This window comes from Salmo salar, chromosome ssa25, assembly GCF_905237065.1.
Source record: "Salmo salar chromosome ssa25, Ssal_v3.1, whole genome shotgun sequence".
NCBI classification, from domain to species: domain Eukaryota; kingdom Metazoa; phylum Chordata; class Actinopteri; order Salmoniformes; family Salmonidae; genus Salmo; species Salmo salar.
Window position 1 is genome coordinate 21,685,187 of NC_059466.1, and position 23,250 is coordinate 21,708,436.

A 23,250-nucleotide genomic window follows, 5' to 3' on the forward strand; every position below is an offset into this window, starting at 1 on the left:
TCCTCCAATGTATGGTTTGGCCACAAATACAAGTAGAAGACGAGTCAACAACATTATCTGGGTATGAGTTAACAGAATATTAACTTTTAAAAGAAAGATTTTCTATTGACAGCTACTTTAATGAAGTTGAAATAAGTTCAGTGTAAGATAAATTGGCAAACAAACAGAGGTGAGGTAGTGAGAAGACAACAGAAGAGATAGAAAAGACAGAGAAAGAGAGAAAGAGCATGCTCTCTCCGGTTTCTCTGACTATACATTATCCCTTTTTAGCTCACATTTGCCAGGAAATAATGCAGGATTTCTGTAAAATTAACATCAACTTGTGTGTGTGTGTGTGTGTGTGTGTGTTGCTGTGCATGTGTGTGATGATGGTTGTTTTTGAGTGGAAGACCCACTTGAATTTTCCCATGAATTGTCTTTTCTAAGACATGGCCTGCACAATAGGCCAATACATTGAAATTATATATTTGGAATTCTCTGAGATATACTAACAACACACAGGATGCACTGTGAGTGAGGGAGGGAGGGAGATGGGGAGGGAGAGGAAGAAGGGGAGGGGAAGAGGGAGAGAGAGAGGCACGAGCTTTAGTGGTTTACAGGGTAGGGGTGCTGGAGGCGCTGTGGCAAAGCAGTGTCGATAAGAGAGAGAGAGATAAAGAGAGATTGATGGAGAGAGCGGGAGAGTGAACAGCTCTATGTAAACAGGGTGTCAGAAAAGAAAGTGCAGGGACGTTTTCAGCCTGCTAAGGCTGGGAAAATAATCACATACGATCTGCAAAGCAACACTCACTAGGGCAGAGAGAGAAACGGAGAGAAGAGAGAGACAGGGAGGAAACTGAACAGAGAGAGTCGGTGACAGTGAAAGAGACAGAGAGTGAAAGAGAGAGACAGAGAGAGAGGAAGCTATATAGCAACAGAGCGAAGGAGAGGAACTAAGCAAAAGGGAGAGAGAGGAAAAAAAGCTTAATTAATTCAGGCTGAATGGGAGGGAGGGATGTTGCTGCCTCTGCCGGGGCTCCAGTGCCTTTGCTGTGCCTCTCTGTGTAGCTGGAGCTGTGTAGCTGGAGCTGTGTTGTGTAGCTGTGGCTCTGCTCTTTGTAGCTATAGCTGCCTGTTTGTGTTGTGAGGGGCTCGCTGCTCTGCTCACGGGGGAAGGGAGAGCAACCTATGCCCCGGGCAGCTTGGAACGGACTGCCTATCAACCCATACTGAAGGAAGGAACACGCACACAGACAGCAAAACTACTGGGATGGGCAAAGGTATGGGACAAGCTATGATTCTCTGTATCTCTATCTCTGTCACTGTGTTTCTCTCTTTGTTTATCTCAATGTTTCTCTCATTCTCTGTTTATCTCCATGTTTCTCTCTCTCTTTTCACAGACAATCATTGTCCATTGATTATTACTTTCTGACCAGCCCTTGACCGCTTTCTCGCTCTCGCCATCTGTCCCTGTTTCGCTGGAGTGTGTGTGTGTGTGTGTGCGTTTATTTGTCCTTCCATCTTGCCAAGTGTCTTTGACTTTCACTCATTCTGCTTGGTCCTAAGTAACAGTGTGGCTTGATATCTTGGTTGTTGTGGTCAGTCTGTTAGTGAAAATGACACTAAAACTTGTTTCGGTCTAATGGGGGCCAGTGTGTGTGCTTGTGCTGATTGTGGATATGATGGATGTATGGGTAATATGGTGGGGCCATAAAGAAACACAGTTAATCTGTCATTCCACTGAACTCACCCTACTGTCCTTTCTCTCAGACACATCAAGCTGGATTTATTTATTATATATATCTTATATTTAGCCATGTTGGATGATTTCTAAGACGGATAGTCATGTTTTGGACATATTTGTAGAATGTCTACATACACAAAAATGTGGATGAACAGTAGGGGAGAGTGGGGTAAGTTGAGCTATTTTTTACATTCAGCATCACTCCGTCAAGGGAAATATAGTATTCTTTCTATCAAATATATCTACATGTATTTCAGGATGTTGTGTATCCCTGGAAATAATCAGAATTATTGTAAACATTAGAGTTTTGAAAAAATTGCTTGTCCAAAATAAGTGGTCTCTTGGCAGAATTTACCCCTGGTATGGGTAAATTGAGCCGCAGCACAGAGTAAGTTAAGCCGTCTACAAATTTCTGTACTGATTTAAATATTAAAACCATGTCAATCTTTATTTATTTTATCTTTATACCCTGATGAAGACAGCTTGTCTGTCGAAACGTTGGATATAAATATTTTTGCATCTGAGCTCCTAGAGTGTGTGGCTCTCCTTTATCTTTGTAAGTGTTCCACTCCGCTAGCCAGCACCTCGCCTAAATAGGTGTGTTTCTTTCGCCTCTAGATCTTTATTTCCCAAACACAGTTCAAGACAATCACAATCACTTTTTTGTCTCTTTAATCATTTTAAGCATATTTGAACACAGGCTTAACACCTAAAACATCTTTGTTATTTTTTTTAAACACTTTTAACACAGGTTCTATTGTTACCTCATATTCCAGCGATAATGCCTTGCATTACGCCTAGGAAGAAACCACCTGCTCAACTTGCCATTGGTTCAACTATTGGCTCAACCTACCTCATGGCCATTGGCTCAACTTACCCAAAGGCAAACACTTTGACTATATTAGCCCACACAGCTACAAGGATGCATTTTCATGTTAGGTTAAGGACTTCATATTGAAGCTTATATTGCATCCACCTAACTGATGTTTAGAACAATCTTAAAATGATCTACTTTGGTTTAGATACGGACATCAGGAAACCTCTGATACGATACATTAATTTGACTTGGTGAAAATCCGTTTTTTGGACTTAACTTATTTATCACTTTTTCCAAGTGGTTTCTTCCTTTACAGACTCCATGAAATGATGACCTCTTCCTAAATATTTTGTCAAATGATCCATTTTGTGTATGGTTTGATAGAAACAAGGGTGGCTCAACTTATCCCCTTTTTGTCATGGTTTATGTCTCACAAGAGCTTGTGTTGTCTGAAGAGTTGCATTCTCATAAATAGATTCTAATTTAGCGCATTTTCACACATTAAAAAAATGCAGCACATTCTTGATTGTGCTGCTGTGAGACGGGTCGAGTGATAGCTGTCACAGATTTCCAGTCCTCCCCTCTGTTTGTCAAGTCTCTCTCTCTCTCTCTCTCTCTCTCTCTCTCTCTCTCTCTCTCTCTCTCTCTCTCTCTCTCTCTCTCTCTCTCTCTCTCTCTCTCTCTCTCTCTCTCTCTCTCTGTGTGTGTGTACCATGTGATTCAGGTGCCAGACTTTGATCAAATCGAATCAGCACTCTTAATTACGCCTCATCATCCAATTACCGAAAGCAATGGTTATTCACGCCCGGACCGGATGCCTGATTCGCAGGCTGGATAATAGACAATGTAGGATGCTTCTGTTCTTGCACGATACACCGAGTGAAGACCTGCCTGCCTACAGAGACTGAGGAGGAATGAGAGTCTCATTCACCACTAGCTAATTGACTATGCTGCTCACGTTCTCCGAGCTCCAATCAAATTGTATTGGTCACATACACATGGTTAGCAGATGTTATTGCGAGTGTAGCAAAATGCTTATGCTTCTAGATCTGACAGTGCAGCAATATCTAACAGGTAATATCTAACGATTCCACAACAGAACCTAATACACACAATCTAGTAAAGGAATAGGATAAGACTATATAAGTATAAAATATATGGATGAGCAGTGACAGATCGGCTAAGATGCAATAGATAGTAAAGAATAGATAGTGTATAGAAGGATACAGTATACAGTATATACATATGAGATGAGTAATGCGAGATATGTAAACATTCTTAAAGTGGCATTAATGAAGTGGCTAGTGTTCCATTTATTAAAGTGGCCAACAAAATATTGCATCACAAATGGCTATTTTCTATGTGGTGCACTATATTTGCTTGGAGCCATGCAAAAGTATTGCACTGCCATCTGGGATTCAACCAAAGACGTCTGTTAAGCCCAATTATCAGAAAAGGAAAAGATGCCCATCTGTAACCATATTATTAGAATGAGAGGTTCTATGTCCATTCTACTCATTTCTAATTGTGTGGTTATAGCTTATCATCTTTGCCTTTGAATGGAGAATACTGTTCTACTCATTCTATGGCTGTAACTAACATTGGGTAACATGTTGTTGCTTTCTCTCTTGGGAAGTTTATCAATAGTCCTAGGTCAAATTAAGATAATGCAATGTCTGATAATAGTGATTTCATTACAATGGTAGATATTGTGATTTCATATGTCAAACAAAGCAAATGTAATTGGACAAAAAAGTCGTAACCCGTGGTTTATACACGTTTCTCTTGGGTATTCGATCTAATGTGGAGTCGTGCTGAATTATCAAGTTAGTTAGTGCTTTTGTAATGAATAACTCATCCTGCGAATGTCTGTAGGTAGGGAGTCGCCTCTCTGTGCTAGTGGTGGCAGTTTAACAATCTGATGGTCTTGAGATAGAAGCTGTTTGTACTTGATGATCTTTTTTGCCTTCCTGTGACATCGGGTGTTGTAGGTGCCCTGGAGGGCAGGTAGTTTGCCCCGGTGATGCGTTGTGCAGACCGCACCACCCTCTGGAGAACCCTGCGGTTGTGGGCGGTGCAGTTGCCATACCAGGTGGTGATACAGCCCGACAGGATGCTCTCAATTGTGCAGCTGTAAAAGTTAAGGAGGGTTTTCGGGGACACGCCACAATTTTCCAGGCTCCTGAGGTTGAAGAGGCACTGTTGCGCCTTCTTCACCACACTGTCTGTGTACGTGAACCATTTCAGTTTGTCGGTGATATGTACACCGAAAAACTTAAAAAACGTTCTACCTTCTCCACTGATGTCCCATCGATGCGGATAGGGGGGTGCTCCCTTTGCTGTTTCCTGAAGTCCACGATCATCTCTGTTGTTTTGCTGACATTGAGTGAGAGGTTATTTTCCTCACACCACACTCCGAGGGCCCTCACCTCCTCCCTGTAGGCTGTCTTGTCATTGTTAGTAATCAGCCTACCACTGTAGTGTTGTCTGCAACCTTGATGATTGAGTTGGAGGCGTGCATGGCCACGCAGTCGTGGGTGAACAGGGAGTACAGGAGGGGGCTGAGAATGCACCCCTGTGGGGCCCCAGTGTTGAGGATCAGTGGAGTGGAGATGTTTTTTCCTTCCTTCACCACCTGGGGGCGGCCCATCAGGAAGTACAGGACCCAGTTGCACAGGGCGGGGTTGAGACCCAGGGTCTCAAGCTTAATGATGAGTTTGGAGGGTACTATGGTGTTGAATGCTGAGCTGTAGTCAACGAAAAGCATTCTTACATAGGTATTCCTCTTGCCCAGGTGGGATAGGGCAGTGTGCATTGTGATGGCGATTGCATCGTCTGTGGACCTATTGGGGTGGTAAGCAAATTGGAGTGGGTCTAGGGTGACAGGTAGGGTGGAGGTGATATGATCCTTGACTAGTCTCTCAAAGGACTACATGATGACAGAAGTGAGTGCTATGGGACGATAGTCATTTAGTTCAGTTACCTTAGCTTTCTTGGGAACAGGAACAAATGGTGGCCATCGTGAATTATGTGGGGACAGCAGACTGAGATAGGGATTGATTGAATATGTCCGTGAACACACCAGCCAGCTGGTCTGCACATACTCTGAGGACGTGGCTAGGGATGCCATCTGGGCCGGCAGCCTTGCTAGGGTTAACACGTTTAAATGTTTTACTCACATCGACCATGGAAAAGGAGAACCCATAGTCTTTGGTAGCGGGAATTGTCGGTGGCACTGTATTGTCCTCAAAGCGCACAAAGAAGTTGTTTAATTTGTCTGGGAGCAAGACGTCGATGTCCGCGACGGGGCTGGTTTTCTTTTTGTAATCCGTGATTGTCTGTAGACCCTGAGACATACGTCCCGCGTTTGAGCCGCTGAATTGCGACTCCACTTTGTCTCTATATTGACGCTTTGCTTGTTTGATTGCCTTACGGAGGGAATAACTACACTGTTTGTATTCGGCCATGTTTCCAGTTGCCTTGTCATGATTAAATGCGGTGGTACGTGCTTTCAGTTTTGCGCAAATGCTGCCATCAATCCACGGTTTCTGGTTAGGGAAGGTTTTAATAGTCACAGTGGGTACAACATCTCTTATACACTTCCTTATAAACTCGCTCACCGAGTCGGCGTATACATCAATGTTATTGTCTGAAGCTACCCTTTCTGTTTTAGTTTCTGCCTATTTGATTGTGAGGAATTCTAGGTCAGGTGAACAAAAGGACTTGAGTTCTTGTATGTTGTTACAATTACGCCATGAGTTGTTAATCATGAAACATACACCCCCGCCCTTCTTCTTACCAGAGAGATGTTTGTTCCTGTCAGCGCGATGCACTGAAAATCCCGTTGGCTGTACGGACTCCAACAGCATGTCCCCAGCTAACCATGTCTCCATGAAACAGAGTATGTTACAATCCCGGATATCTCTGTAGAAAACAACTCTTGCCTTAATTTTGCTGACTTTGTTACCTAGGGACTGGACATTAGCGAGTAATATACTCGGAAGCGGTGGGTGGTGTGCACGCATCTGAAGCCTCAATAAAAGACTGCTCCAGCACCCTCTTCTCCGACGGCTTTGTTTTGGGTTGGCCTCTGGAATCAGTTCAGAGAGATAGAGACCGCTGGGAAATCAGAGGGTGCACATGCCTGTGTGTGCGTGTGTAGTGTGTGTGCCTGCGGAGGTGTGCGTAAGTGTGTTTTTTATGTGTGTGTATACTATAGGAGGGTCTGTGGTGCCACTTAGATTCATGTTTACATCATCCACGATAAAAGGAGGTTGTCAGGGTTAGGTTAGGTTTGTAATAGCAGGTAGTGGTTAAGGAAGTGAAAAGATGGGGGACATTGACAGTGACGTCCCACTGTAGCCGTTGTGGACAGCTCCTGTTTCGTGACATGAAGTGAGAAAGGATCAATAAGCGAATAAGAATATTCCTCCAGTGGTTCCATGTTATTAACATGACCAATCTCATAGGATGTCTCCAGGTGCTTGATTAATAACAGAAAATTGCATCCCAAATGGCTACTTCTTATGTAGTGCACTATATTTGCTTAGTCCACTGCGTAGTAAATAGGGTGCCATTTGGGATTCAACCAAAGGCATCTGTTAAGCCCAATTATCAGAAAAGGAAAAGATGCCCATCTGTAACCATATTATTAGAATGAGAGGTTCTATGTCCATTCTAGTCATTTCTAATTGTGTGGTTACAGCTTATCGTTTTTGCCTTTGAATGGGGAATCTTGTTCTACTCGTTCTAATTCTATGGCTGTAACTAATGTTGGGTAACATGTTGTTGCTTTCTCTCTTGGGAAGTTTATCAATAGTCCTAGGTCAAATTAAGTTAACGCAATGTCTGATAATAGGGATTTCATTACAATGGTAGATAATAGTGATTTAATTTCAAACTATTACAGACTACAAAGGGAAGCACAGCCGAGAGCTGCCCAGTGACACGAGCCTACCAGAGGAGCTAAATAACTTCTATGCTCGCTTCGAGGCAAGTAACACTGAAACATGCATGAGAGCATCAGCTGTTCCAGACGACCGTGTGATCACGCTCTCTGCAGACGATGTGAGTAAGACCTTTAAACAGGTCAACATTCACAAGGCCGCAGGGCCAGACGAATTACCAGGACGTGTACTCCGAGCATGCGCTGACCAACTGGCAAGTGTCTTCACTGACATTTTCAACCTCTTCCTGTCTAAGTCTGTAATAACAACATGTTTCAAGCAGATCACCATAGTCCCTGTGCCCAAGAACACTAAGGTAACCTGCCTAAATGACTACCGACCCGTAGCACTCACGTCTGTAGCCATGAAATGCTTTGAAAGGCTGGTCATGGCTCACATCAAACCCATTATCCCTGAAACCCTAGACCCACTCCAATTTGCATACTGCACCAACAGATCCACAGATGATGCAATCTCTATTGCACTCCACACTGCCCTTTCACACCTGGACAAAAGGAACACCTAAGTGAGAATGTTGTTCATTGACTAGAGCTCAGCGTTCAACACTATAATGCCCTTAAAGCCCATCACTAAGCTAAGGACCCTGGGACTTAACAGCTCCCTCTGCAACTGGATCCTGGACTTCCTGACCGGCCACCCCCAGGTGGTAAGGGTAGGTAACAACACATCCACCACCCTGATCCTCAACACGGGGGCCCCTCAGGGGTGTGTGCTCAGTCCCCTCCTGTACTCCCTGTTCACTCATGACTGCACGGCCAGGCACGATTCCAACACCATCATTAAGTTTGCTGATGACACAACAGTGGTAGGCCTGATCACTGACAATGATGAGACAGCCTATAGGGAGGAGGTCATAGACCTGACCGTGTGGTGCAAAGACAACAACCTCTCCCTCAACGTGATCAAGACAAAGGAGATGATTGTGGACTACAGGAAAAATAGGACCGAACATGCCCCCATTCTCATCGACGGGGCTGTAATGGAGCAGGTTGAGAGCTTCAAGTTCCTTGGTGTCCACATCACCAACAAACTAACATGGTCAAGCACACCAAGACAGTCGTGAAGAGGGCACGACAAAACCCATTCCCCTTCAGGATAATGAAAAGATTTGGCATGGGTCCTCAGATTGTCAAAAGGTTTTACAGCTGCACCATCAAGAGCATACTGACGGGTTGCATCACTGCCTGGGATGGTAACTGCTCGGCCTCCGACCGCAAGGCACTGCAGAGGGTAGTGCGTATGGCCCAGTACATCACCATGGCCAAGCTTCCTGCCATCCAGGACCTCTATACCAGGCAGTGTCAGAGGAAGGCCCTAAAAATTGTCAAAGACTCCAGCCACCCTAGTCATAGACTGTTCTCTCTACTACCGCATGGCAAGCGGTACCGGTGCGCCAAGTCTAGGTCCACGAGGCTTCTAAACAGCTTCTACCTCCAAGCCATAAGACTCCTGAACATCTAATCAAATGGCTAACCAGACTATTTGCATACCCCCCCCGCTGCTTCTACTCTCTGGTATTATCTATGCATTGTCCCTTTAACTCTACCTACAGTGGGGGGGGAAAGTATTTGATCCCCTGCTGATTTTGTACGTTTGCCCACTGATAAAGAAAGGTTCAGTCTATAATTTTAATGGTACGTTTATTTGAACAGTGAGAGACAGAATACAGGTAACGAGCTGAGATTAGGAGCACACTCTTAAAGGGAGTGCTCCTAACCGCAGCTTGTTACCTGTAAAAAAGACACCTGTCCACAGAATTAATAATTTACATTTACGTTTTTTAGCAGACGCTCTTATCCAGAGCGACTTAAAAATTGGATCAATCAATCAATCAGATTCCAAACTCTCCACCATGGCCAAGACCAAAGAGCTCTCCAAGGATGTCAGGGACAAGATTGTAGACCTACACAAGGCTGGAATGGGCTACAAGACAATCGCCAAGCAGCTTGGTGAGAAGGTGACAACATTTGGTGCGATTATTCGCAAATGGAAGAAACACAAAAGAACTGTCAATCTCCCTCGGCCTGGGGCTCCATGCAAGATCTCACCTCGTGGGGTTGCAATGCTCATGAGAACGGTGAGGAATCAGCCCAGAACTACACGGGAGGATCTTGTCAATGATCTCATGGCAGCTGGGACCATAGTCACCAAGAAAACAATTGGTAACACACTACGCCGTGAAGGACTGAAATCCTGCAGCGCCCGCAAGGTCCCCCTGCTCAAGAATACATATACATGCCCGTCTGAAGTTTGCCAATGAACATCTGAATGACTCAGAGGACAACTGGTGAAAGTGTTGTGGTCAGATGAGACCAAAATGGAGCTCTTTGGCATCAACTCAACTCGCCGTGTTTGGAGGAGGAGGAATGCTGCCTATGACCCCAAGAACACCATCTCCACCGTCAAACATGGAGGTGGAAACATTATGCTTTGGGGGTGTTTTTCTGCTAAGGGGACAGGACAACTTCACCGCATCAAAGGGACGATGGATGGGGCCATGTATCGTCAAATCTTGGGTGAGAACCTCCTTCCCTCAGCCAGGGCATTGAAAATGGATCGTGGATGGGTATTCCAGCATGACAATGACCCAAAACACACGGCCAAGGCAACAAAGGAGTGGCTCAAGAAGAAGCACATTAAGGTCCTGGAGTGGCCTAGCCAGTCTCCAGACCTTAATCCCATAGAAAATCTGTGGAGGGAGCTGAAGGTTCGAGTTGCCAAACGTCAGCCTCGAAACCTTAATGACTTGGAGAAGATCTGCAAAGAGGAGTGGGACAAAATCCATCCTCAGATGTATGCAAACCTGATGACCAACTACAAGAAACGTCTGATCCTCTGTGATTGCCAACAAGGGTTTTGCCACCAAGTACTAAGTAATGTTTTGCAGAGGGGTCAAATACTTATTTCCCTCATTAAAATGCAAATCAATTTATAACATTTTTGACATGCGTTTTTATGGATTTTGTTGTTGTTATTCTGTCTCTCACTGTTCAAATAAACCTACCATTAAAATTATAGACTGATCATTTCTTTGTAAGTGGGCATACGTACAAAATCAGCAGGGGATCAAATACTTTTTTCCCCCACTGTACATGTAAATATTACCTCAATTACTTCGACACCGGTGCTCCCGCACATTGACTCTGTACCGGTACCCCCTGTATATAGCCCCGCTATTGTTATTTACTGCTGCTCTTTAATTATTTGTTATTCTTATGTCTTACTTTGAAAATATATATTTTCTTAAAACTGCATTGTTGGTTTTAAGGACTTGTAAGTAAGCATTTCACTGTAAGGTCTACACCTGTTGTATTCGGCGCATGTGACAAATAACATTTTAATTTGATTTGATTTGTCAAAAAAGTCAAGTGTAATTTGACACAATAGTCATAACTCGTGGTTTATACATGTTTCTCTTGGGTACTCAATCTAATGTGGAGTCGTGCTGAATTATCGAGTTAGTTTTTGCTTTTGTAATGAATAACCCATCCTGTGAATTTTTATATTCAGAGCCCATAGTAAGATACTCTACATGACTAAATCTAAATGATGTTTTCATGTTCAATAAAAACCCTCTTACCTCTGATGTACAGGTGTTCATTTTCATCATATAAATGTTTGCCTCTCAGTCTGGTTGTCTCCCAGCCCCAGGCCTTTTCAGAACTAGCCCTCCCAGAAGGGATAAGGAACAACCCGAGTCTGGGGATGTGAACGGGCCTGGTCTTGCTTGCCCATGCATGGCCTTTCGTATCTAATACTGTAGCTTGGCTTCACCACCACCACGACAGGCACAGTTCCACAATTTCATACCAATCCCCCTGTTGCCATGACACCCAGCAGCCCCTCCATAAATACTTGTGGTATTTTTTAGCCTCCCCCCGCCCTCAAGAGAATAGAGAGCCCTAACGGCCGGGCTGCGGAGCTCTGAGGCTTTCTCAGCTGAGGTGCACAGGGGGGAGAAAGCGGAATAATAACAGTCAAGCTACATTTTGTGTGATGAGTAGTTAGGAGAGGCACTAAGTACAAGATCCTATTTAGAAAGATGACGGAGATGAGTTGTGATTACATGGATGAGAGGTGCTAATTGTGTGTTTGTCTCGGATCAAGAAGAAGGATTGTGTGTGTGTGTGCGCACGCGTGTGAGCGTTAGCGTGCATTTCTGCATGCATGCCGTGTGTGTGTGTGTGTGTGTGTGTGTGTGTGTGTGTGTGTGTGTGTGCATGCGTGCATGCGTGCATGTGTGTGTTTGACTGTTTCTGCATCCTGTCTGACGTACCGACAGAGCAAATCATGGACAAATACCATTTATGGGCAAAGTCCAAGCTCCCTCAATCCAGGGCCCTAAGGTTGACCATGCTCCAGTTCTCTTACTAAACTAACAGGAGATGAAAGATTTGACTTGAACTTTGCCTTTGGTCTGTACCCCGTTTCTCATGTCTTGTCAGAACATCTAATGAAATTCAGTCAAACTTCCAATCCACAGTTATGGGCACAAAAGTGAAGAGCTGCTATACTGTAGCTGATAATGAGCCTCGCTGAGTCAGGAAGGACGATCAAAGAGCAGGGCTCAAGTGGTTCTATCCCTATTAGACTGACCTGTATACCCAACTACACTTCAGTGGGCTGCTGGATGCTCAATTAATAAGGCATGATGCTTTTTCCTCTGTGTTTCGATCCGGGTGTGTGTCATTCAAATGTACTATTAGTCCCATTCAAATTGAGTTATGGCAAGGCAGTTCATAGAGCTTCATAGAACTGATCCTAGATCGATGACTGTGAACGTTTGAGAATAAGCTAAGATGTTACATATTTTAAGGTGTTGCCTATGTGGTCTTCACAATGATGAACACACATGCAAGCAGGTGGCACCCAAATAAACAGTAGGGGATTGCAGGTGTGCGCAGGTCAGACTCATTCCTTACGGATGGATGTTCATAGTGACCTTATAGGTTCAGGGTCAGTGCATATCAGAGATAATTGCTTGCTAGTGTTCTTTAGCTATGATACATGAAAATGTATTTTGCAAGCTATGAAAGAATCACCGACATTTTTCTTTAGAGCATTGATTTTTTTTGGTGAGTACCATAATTGACGGACTATTAAGCACACCTGAATATAAGCCGCACCCACTGAATTTAAAAAAATATATATTATTTTGAACATAAATAAGCCGCACATGTCTATAAGCCGCATGTGCCTACCGGTACATTGAAACAAATTAACTTTACACAGGCTTTAACGAAACACGGCTTGTAACAAAAATAAATAGGCTTTAATGAAACACGGCTTGTAACAAAAATAAATAGGCTTTAACGAAACACGGCTTGTAACAAAAAATAAAAAATTTGCAGTAAGCTTTAGTTGTCTTTTTGCAGAGTCAATTCCTCACGCTGCTGTTTCCAACGTCTTATCATCGACTCATTAAAACCAAGCTCCCGTGCAGCAGCTCTATTTCCTTTTCCAACAGCCAGATCAATCGCCTTCAACTTGAAAGCTGCATCATATGCATTTCTCCGTGTCTTTGCCATGATGAGGGTGACAAAATGACTACCGTAATCAGAATGATGGGAAGTTTGAGAGTGCTCGATTTAATCTAAACAGTAAACAAAAAAGTTGTTTGACCTTAACCCGTTCGGCAATTTCATTGGTCTAATGAAAGCTTCATGCCGCCAAAAAACTGAGCACGTCACAGAATGTGTTTTTTTGGAAGAAAAAAACATTGAAAGCGGGAAACATCCATATATTAGCCGCGTCATTGTTTAAGCCGCGAGGTTCAAAGCCTGGGAAATAAGTTGAGGCTTATAGTCCGGAATTTACGGTAGCTGTTTGAGGCTCAGCATTTTAGTCTTGTAGACCGTAAGCAACGTGCAGCAGAAGACTACAGAGAAACTGTTCTATGATCAAAAAAAAGGTTTTTTATTCCTTTGCATTGCTTTAAACACTAAGTGGACTACAAAATTGCAGTTTAGTATTTAGTATTCAGTTGTTTGGAGTTTGGGCTGTGATGCTGCAACGTGCAGGCCTGGCAGACAGTCTGTTGTGTTGTGTGGTAGTTCAAGCTGAACTGTTTTTTTATTAAGAATGTTTTGCTCAGAAAGTCATCTGGACCTCCAGCTTGTCAGTAAACAGAAACTGTCTTTAGATTTTAGGTGCAACTGCCATGACAACTGCCAGTCGAAATTCCTTCCTCAACCATCTGTAATTTTCTTTCTTCAATTGCCCTCTCACACACTGAGACCATTAGGGTCATGGAAAGGGTTAATGTCAATTCCATTCAGTCAAGTCAGGAAGAATTTTCCTCATTCAGTGTATTTATTGAATTGGCTGAATTTAAATTAATTTGACCCTTACCCTGGTTACAGTCGGAAGCCTTCGACACAGTGACACTTCGATTCAACATTTGCTTGTCCTCTTTCCTGAGTGCCCCACTGTTGACATGGTTTTCTTTTGTTACCCAGTAAATGGGTTGTTTTTTCCAGACCAGCAGTTATTCATATTTCTGTTGATATATGGACCTGTTTAATATCTGTAGCCCCTGTCCTCAGCTCTCTTCCCTACACACACACAGGCACATAATACCAAGTGGAATAAATAGACAGTGAGTGACGATAACTTGGCAATACAGTATACACAGGGTACCAGTGCCGAGTCAACTGGCAGGGATACGAGGTCATTGACTAATGATTAGAGCATTGGCCAGTAACCGAAGGGTCGATGGTTCAAATACCCCAGCCGACAAGGTGAAAACCTGTCGATGTGCCCTTGAGCAAGGCACTTAACCCTAATTTGCTCCAGTGGCACCATACTACTATGGCTGAAGCTGTAAAATAGCACATTTCACTGCACCTATCTGGTGTACAAAATATTAGGAACACCTGCTCTTTACATGACATTGACTGACCAGGTGAACGCTATGACCCCTTATTGATGTCACCTGTTAAAATCACGTCAATCAGTGTAGATGAAGGGGAGGAGACAGATTAAAGAAGGATTTTTAAGCCTTGAGACAATTGAGATGGATCTTGTATGTGTGCCATTCAGAGGGTGAACGGGCAAGACAAAAGGCTTAAGTGCCTTTGAACGATAGAAGGTGCCAGGCACACCGGTTTGAGTGTGTCAATAAATGCAACACTGCTGGGTTTTTCACTCTCAACAGTTTCCTGTATGTATCAAGAATGGTCCGTCACCCAAAAGACATCCAGACAACTTGACACATCTGTGGAAAGCATTGGAGTCAACACGGGCCAGCATCCCTGTGGAACACTTTCAACACCTTGTAGACCCATGGCCCGAATTAATTGAGGATGTTCTAAGGGCAAAAGGTGGTGCAACTCAATATTAGGAATGTGTTCCTAATGTTTTGTACACTAAGTGTATATGACAATAAAACATTTTATTCATATATTTTTTGGTAGGGATAAAGTGACTAGGCAATAGAATAGATAATAAACAGTAGCATTTAGTATTTAGCAGTTTTGTGGCTTGGGGTAGAAGCTGTTAAGTTTCAGACTTGGTACATCGGTACCGCTTGCCGTGCGGTAGCAGAGAGAACAGTCTATGACTTGGGTGGCTGGAGTCTTTGACAATTTTTAGGGCCTTCCTCTGACACCACCTTGTATAGAAGTCATGGATGTCAGCTCGGCCCCAATGATGTACTGGGTCATGCGCACTACAGCCTGTAGCGCTTTGTGGTCGAATGCCAAGCAGTTGCGATACCAAATGGTGATTCAGCCAGTCAAGATGCTCTCATTGGTGCAGCTGTAGAACTTTTTGACGATCTGAGGGCCCATGCCAATTCTTTTCAGGCTCCTAATTCGGAAAGAGGTGTTGTCGTGCATTCTTCATGACTGAGTTGGTGTGTGTGGACCATGATAATTCCTTAGTGATGTGGACACCTAGGAACTTGAAAATCTCAACCCGCTCCACTACAGCCTATGTGGATGGGGATGTGCTTGGCACTCCGTTTCCTGTAGTCCACAATCAGCTCCTTTGCTGAGGTTGTGGGACTACCAGGTCACTGACTTCCTCCCTATATGCTGTCTCATCGTCGTCGGTGATCAAGCCAACCACCGTTGTGTTGTCAGAAAACTTAATAATGGTGCTGGAGTCGTGGGCTGCCACACAGTCATGGGTGAACAGCGAATACAGGAGGGGACTAAGCACACACCCCTGAGGGGCCCCCGTATTGACAGTCAGCGTGGAGGATGTATTGTTGCCTACCCTCACCACCTGGGGGCAGCCCATCAGGAAGTCCAGGATACAGTTGCAGAGGGAAATGTTCAGTCTCAGGATCCTGAGCTTAGTGATGAGCTTGGAATGCACTATGGTGTTGAACACTGAGCTATAGTCAATGAACAGCATTCTCACATAGGTTTTCCTTTTGTCCAGGTGGGAGAGGGCAGTGTGGAGTGCAATAGAGATTGCATCATCTGTGGATCTGTTGATGTGGTATGCAAATTGGAGTGGGTCCAGGGTGTCTGGGATGATGGTGTTGATGTGAGGTGTTCTCAGACATGGTTCCATGTTGCTTGCCTTGAAGCAAATATAGAAGGAATTTAGCTAGTCTGGTAGGCTCGCATCACTGGGCATCTCCCGGCTGGGTTTCCCTTTATAATTCGTGACAGTTTGCAAGCCTAGCCACATCCCCACACTCATACAAACAAGTCACTTCAAGCTGACAGCAGAAAGAGGGTCAGGGCCTATACTGACTGATGAGGAGACATTGTGATGCTTTTATCATGACTACCACAGTCACTTCCTGAAGAGGGGATCCTGTGTCCCATTGTTGCTTCCTGCCAGCAAGCATGTCCATATTGTCACAATGTGTTGCTATTGAATATATTTATATACTTAAGATGTTTCTCATATGTCACATGTACTTTATCATTGGCAGTGTACAAGTTTCATTTTTTGAGGACTTTACACCAAGGAACGTTTAAACTGGAATGGCACTCTCAGTAATGGTTGCACAAAAATAACTAGTGACCTTATAGTTCTAAGGTTTTATCAGAAAAATATGTTTCCAAGATAATTGGTTTTAAAGTTCAGAACACTCATTGGTTTGAATGATGTCAGCAATTTTTAATAAACATCATGAATTGGGTAATTTGCAAACCATGTCCTCAAATATTTTAATGAGCACCCAAATCTACATTATGAAGTAACTGGGCTTGGTATGGGCTAGCCCGTGCTGGGCTTGGTGTGGGCTAGCCCATGTTGGGCTGGTGTCCTTTAGCCTGTGTTGGACTGGTGTGAACTTCGTGTGGGTTAGCCTGTGGTGGGCTTAATATGGGCTAGCACCATGTTCGGGCTGATGTGGGCTAGCCTGTGCTGGGCTAGTGTAGGCTAGCCCATGTTGGGCTGGTTTAGGCTAGCCCATGTTGAGCTGGTTTAGGCTAGCCCGTGTTATCTGAATGGAAGATAAACTGAATACTGGGTATAATCTTATTCACTATGATCTAAAAGGCTAAATTGATACTAGATCAGTACCAAGATGCTTGTGGATATGAGTCCTAGCTGTGCCTGTCTGGCATTGGCTGTCTTTTCATTACCTTTGACTGATTATGCTCTTTCAAACTACCCCTCACTCCATGTATTTCCTTATCTCTCTCTCCCACCTCTCTCTCTCCCCCTCTTTCTCTGCCTCCCTCCTTTCTTCCTCCTCCCCTCTCTTCCCTTCTCCCTCTAGGGAAGGTGATGTCTTGCACCTCCATTCCTCTTTTATCGTTGTGGTGATCAGTGTCCTAATTTGGCAGTGCTGTCTCTCTAACATGCTCCAGCCATTCAGGCGAGATAAACGGCTCACTCCAGTGCAAGTTGTGCATTTATGTTTCAGTAGGTACTAGCGAGGTAGAGTACACTCGAGGTGGAGTACACGCTCACTCCCTTTAGTCATACCTTGATTTTTCTTTAAACGTTCTGCAGGTCGTTCTTAAGACATTTTGCATGTCTGTTTCCTGAAATAGGAGCGAACCGGTAAACATTTGCCCTGGTCGTAATAGAACTAGAGAGGGACGGTAAAGTTTGTTTCCCTTGGCAGTGTAAAGATAAACAGATCTGGGATCAGGCTGCGCTGTCTTGACCCTGAATACTGGCAGGACAGCACAAACAGATCTGGGACCAGGCTACCCTTGGAGAGGAATACATTCAGATGCTGATCAGTAGCTGGCTGATTGTGCGCTCAGAATTTGGACAAAAACAGGTGGAAGAGGAAAGTGTGAGTGTTATTTTGAGTGTTGTGTTCAAAAGAAAGACTGTAGGTGAGTGTGTGTAAGAGAGAGAGGTAGTATCAACTTATATAACTGTAAATCTGTTCCTTCCAATTTTGTTTTTAAATCACATCAACACATTATTGCAAGATACAGAGCTTTCAAAAACCTCAGCCGAATATTAAAGCTTACAGTAGAGGAAGAAACAGTGGTCAGTGAGTCTGGAGAGAGTAGTACTCGGTGTACTGTCTGATGACACTGCATATGGCTTGAGGACACAGAAAACCTCTGAGTCACCATTGTCTCTACAGTACTAGACAGGTCAGGGGTTGACTGGCATCATTTTAATTTAACGGACATTTGAGGAGTTTATCAGACCCATATGCATTGGGTGCGTAACCACCCACGGTGCTCAGAATGACAGAAATCACATTTTGATTATGGTTATTCAACTTAACAGAACATGCAACTCAAGGAATCAGCGTGCATCCTTCTTACCTATTTCCGATGGGCACTTTAAAGATGTTCTAAAAACTGCCACATTTACTTTTCATCAGCCAACAAGACGAGTAAGGAACAGAAAAATCACTAGCCTATGTCAATCTAATATCTCCCATAGTAGAAAAGTTAACTTACTATATTGGTCAGCTTGTCTTCTGTGTGAGAAAGAAATAGTCTATTCCAAACAGACTTTGGGACAGTTGTAGGACAATAGATCCCAAATTCATACAACCACTAGACCTAGGCTATATTATTACATTATTGTAATAATGGAGCTGTGAGTCGGGAAGCAGGTGAAACGTTTAATAAAACAAAACCAGGAACGAGACAATTCCATGTGGCTACACGCCGGTACACAATAATAATACCAACTAGTGAGGGAACATAAGAGTGACATATAAAGGGGAGGAAATGATGAAGGTAATGAAGTCCAGGTTTGAATCATAATGATTAACAGGCACGCGTAATGATGAGTGCCAGGTGTGCATAATGATGAATCCCAGGAACGGTGGTTACCGGCGACGTCGTACGCCGGAGGGGAGGAGCAGGAGAAGATGTGACAATTATTGTATTTTTTTTTAAAGCAATGAGGCTGATGCAACAGATTGCAACGTTTAGCTTAAAATGTTGATAAACTATTATTTATTTAAAACATTTTATTTAACCTTTATTTAATTAGGCAAGTGGGTTAAGCACAAATTCTTATTTACAATGACGGCCTAGCCCAGCCAAACCCTAACCCAGACGACGCTGGGCCAATTGTGCGCCGCCCTATGGGACTCCCAATCACGGCCAGTTGTGATACAGCCTGGAATCGAACTAGGGTCTGTAGTGACGCCTCTAGCACTGATATGCAATGCCTTAGACTGCTGCACCACTCGGGAGCCCACATTATAAGCGCAGCAATGCACACAAGGCAGTAGGCAACGCGCAAATGTTCGTTGCATAATGCAATTAGCTGGAAAACACCTTTGTCAAAAGTGTCACGCACATCCCACTGGGCACAGACATCAATTCAACATCTATCCACATTGGATCAATGTCATTTCATTGAAATGACATAGAAACAACTTGATTCAACCAGTGTGTGCCCAGTGGGATGTCAGCGGTTTCATGTGTGTAATGTATAACTTCAAATTAAACCAAATCGTTTGCACAACTACTGGTTTCAATTTAATTGTCAGCCAACTTACAAGCAAATACTTAATGAAATTATTGTTACAAATCAACTGGCAATGTTGCTAGCCAACTAGCCTGCTAACGATAGCCCTACCAGCCAGCTAACTTTAAAACTGAATGAGTCAGCCAGTTGCTATTAATAGCTAGCTTACAGCTACATTAAAATAAAATAACGTTTTGGAAATACATAACGCCATCTAACCAGTTATCAAAGAATGTTAGCTATATGCAGTTATCTTAGCCAGAAAGCTAGCCAGCCAGCTAAAGTTAGCTATTTAGCCAACTAGCTATTAGCCTAGCCACCCTAGCAAACCACCACGGTTACTGAAACATAACCGCATATTTGAAGCAAAGACAGAGAGCAGAGACTTACAGATTGATGGTTGGGGCCCATCCAATGAGTGCAGGCTGAGTTAGCTACCAAAGCGAAGGGGAGGAGTGTGCTTCACCTGGCCAAAATAGCTAGATTCCAGATGTCAGTCAGCTAGAGAGCTACTAAGCCAAGGTGGAAAAAGTTACAAAACGTCTGTAGCCTACTTCACAGAGAACATGCCGAAAAGTTGACAAAACAAAAAGGAGAACAGACGAAGTACTACACAAAGAGGTAGCAGGTATGATTTTCTCTTATTTTTGAACCCACAGCAAGAAAGCACTAATGGGTTCCCACTAAATAACACAGCCACAAATGTGAATAGTATTAGGTGTGGCTAACGTAAGCCAGCTTGAGCTAGCTACCGAGCTAGCATATGAACTCGGTAGCACAAAGTAGATCGTCCTCATAATGTTGAGAAATAGTGCATTGTGGGTAGTTTAGAAGTTATCCGGAAATAAGTGAATAAATATGTAATAACTCTAAACAACTATGTTTGCACTTATAGGTAACCAGATTGTGACTATAACTAAGTTACTAAGTTTTTGACCACACTGTGTTGTTACATTGGTAAGTAAAAACAAATGCTTCCTACCCTTTAAGTATATGTTTTCAAAATGCCTAGTGCTTCCAGCTCATTGCAAAGTGGTTTGTGACGCGCTGAAGCCTGCCTACCGTTGCCTATATACACTTGAATGGCGAATGGGAAGCGCTCTTCAATTACTAGTTGAGAAATAAAAATAGTAGCTCTTTTTAAAGGTTTTTTAACACGGGATTGCATTTAGAATTGTTATGCAATTATTGGTCTTATAAAAGCATGTTTGAAGAAGCTGTTGGAGAAGCTGTAGCAGCAGCTCTCGTACTGTCTGAGATTTTCTGCTCATATGCTCTGTATCTGTATGCTGTGCTTGTTTGATAAAGATAACGACTAACGAAAATAGACACGCGGCAATTTAATTCCACAAAATTATGCAAATGAACCTCTAAATTCCACAAAATTGTGCAAATTAACCTATGGACCGATGAACATGACTGGTGAAATGTATTTACATCAACTGGTATTTACATCAATGAATAGGCAAAAAAAATTATAAAAATTCTCACAGACAGTTGACGGGCAGCAGTTTTATTTAGCGGCTTTTCATTTTTTTTTATGCTCCAGCCATTCAGGCGAGATAAACGGCTCACTCCAGTGCAAGTTGTGCATTTATGTTATGTTATGTTTTTTTTATCGACCAAAAGCCGACTATTACCAGGGAACAGGTAGAGCATGTTGAGTGGAGATAGAGAAAACCTTGACCCATCTGTGTAGTAGTAGAAGTGCTCTGCAGAGCGGGGAGACAAAAAAAGACAAGAGGCTGAGTATGAACACAAAGTCGTCGATATCCACTCTCCTTTGCTCTCTCTTTTCTTCACAAAATCAACAGTCTGAATGGTTGAAAAACTCACTGCAGTCCATTAGAACACTAAACAGAGAAAGGAAGTCTGGCAAAATAATGGTTAGATTGACTCTCTGTCTGTCTGTGTGAGCTTTTTTCTCATTTAATTTTGGCAAGTTTCTGATTCATAAATAAAAGGCTTCCACGTTGCTCATTCCATGACTCTTCTTCCTGTGCAACGACTTAAAAATAGAAGCCTTACTCATACCACTCACAGGTCCTGTTTTGTAATTTGTCATGCAGACTGGGGGAGGTGTGTATGCAAGGATTCCCCGATTCGTATTCTGTATAATTGAGCTCATAAAGAATGCTCTGCCTTCCCACATACTCTGATGACAGTGAAGGCACCATGTTGTGCATTTCGAATATACACATGCATCATATTAAATCCAGAATTTTTTGGGGAACTCCAATTAACGATATCTCCTTTTCTTGTGAAATTACTGAAATATAGAAGTTTTACACCACTCATAGACCTTGTTTTGTCAGGAAGAAGATTAGAGTGCAGGATTCCACGTTTAACATTTTGTATACCGTGCATTCGGAAAGTATTCAGACCCCTTTACTTTTTTCACATTTTGTTACGTTACAGCCTTATTCTAAAATGGATTAAATATTTTTCCCCCAAATCAATCTACACATAATATATAAGTATTCAGATCCTTTGCTATGAGACTCGAAATTGAGCTCAGGTGCATCCTGTTTCAGTTGATCATCCTTGAGATGTTTCTACAACTTGATTGGAGTCCACCTGTGGTAAATTCAATTGATTGGACATGATTTGGAAAGGCACACACCTGTCTATATAAGGTCCCACAGTTGACAGTGCATGTCAGAGCAAAAACCAAGCCACGAGGTCGAAGGAACTGTACGTAGAGCTCTGAGACAGGATCTGGGGAAGGGTACCAAAAAATGTCTGTAGCATTGAAGGTCCCCAAGAACACAGTGACTTCCATCATTTTTAAATGGAAGAAGTTTGGAACCACCAAAAGACTATGACAGAGCTCCAGAGTTCCTCTGTGGAGTTGGGAGAACCTTCCATAAGGACAACCATCTCTGTAGCACTTCACCAATCAGGCCTTTATGGTAGAGTGGCCAGACGGAAGTAACTCCTCAGTAAAACGTACATGACAGCCCTCTTGGAGTTTGCCAAAAGGCACCTAAAGGACTCTCAGAGCATGAGAAACAATATTCTTTGGTCTGATGAAACCAAAATTTTACTCTTTGGCCTGAATGCCAAACGTCACATCTGGAGGAAACCTGGCACCATCCCTACGGTGAAGCATGGTGGTGGCAGCATCATGCTGTGGGGAGGTTTTTCAGCGGCAGAGAATGGGAGACTAGTCAGTATCGAGGTAAAGATGAATAGAGCAAAGTACAGAGAGATCCATTGATGAAAACTTGCTCCAGCAGGACAACGACCCTAAGCCAAGACAACGCAGGAGTGGCTTCAGGACAAGTCTCTGAATGTGATTGAGTGGCCCAGCCAGAGCCCGGACTTGAACCTGATTGAACATCTCTGTAGAGACCTGGAAATAGCTGTGGATGCGACGCTCCCCATCTAACGTGACAGATCTTGAGAGGATCTGCAGAGAGGAATGGGCGAAACTCCCCAAATACAGGTGTGCCAAGCTTGTAGCGTCATAACCAAGAAGATTCTAAGCTGTAATCGCTGCCAACGTTGCTTCAACAAAGTACTGTAAATGTGATATTTCCATTTTTTTTCTTTAACTAGCAAAAATGTCTATAAACTGGTTTTTGCTTTGTCATTATGGGGTATTGATTGATGAGGGAAAACAACATTTTCATACATTTTAGAATAAGGCTGTAACGTAACAAAATGTGAAAAAAGTAAAGGGGTCTGAATACTTTCCGAATGCACTGTAATTAAGTTAATTCAGTATACTCTGTCCTTCCAACCCACTATCACAGATTATCATTAAATAAACACAAATTACTTGTTTGAAATTTGTGACAGGCATACAAAGTTTTTTGGGTCCACCACACAATTTTCTTCATAAAGCATTCGAGCCCAATTCACGATTT

General features: G+C 43.1%; 1 protein-coding gene across 3 annotated transcripts in view; it reads left to right on the forward strand.

Annotated features, from left to right (window-relative positions):
* The first annotated feature begins 597 nt into the window (after positions 1 to 597).
* Positions 598 to 23,250, forward strand: part of dgkg (diacylglycerol kinase, gamma) — a 164,530-nt gene continuing 141,877 nt past the window's right edge. For all 3 annotated transcript variants that reach the window (XM_014173603.2, XM_014173605.2, XM_014173604.2), the window contains exon 1: positions 598 to 1,259. The gene's annotated coding sequence lies outside the window, so the exon portion shown is untranslated. The remainder of the gene's footprint in view (positions 1,260 to 23,250) is intronic.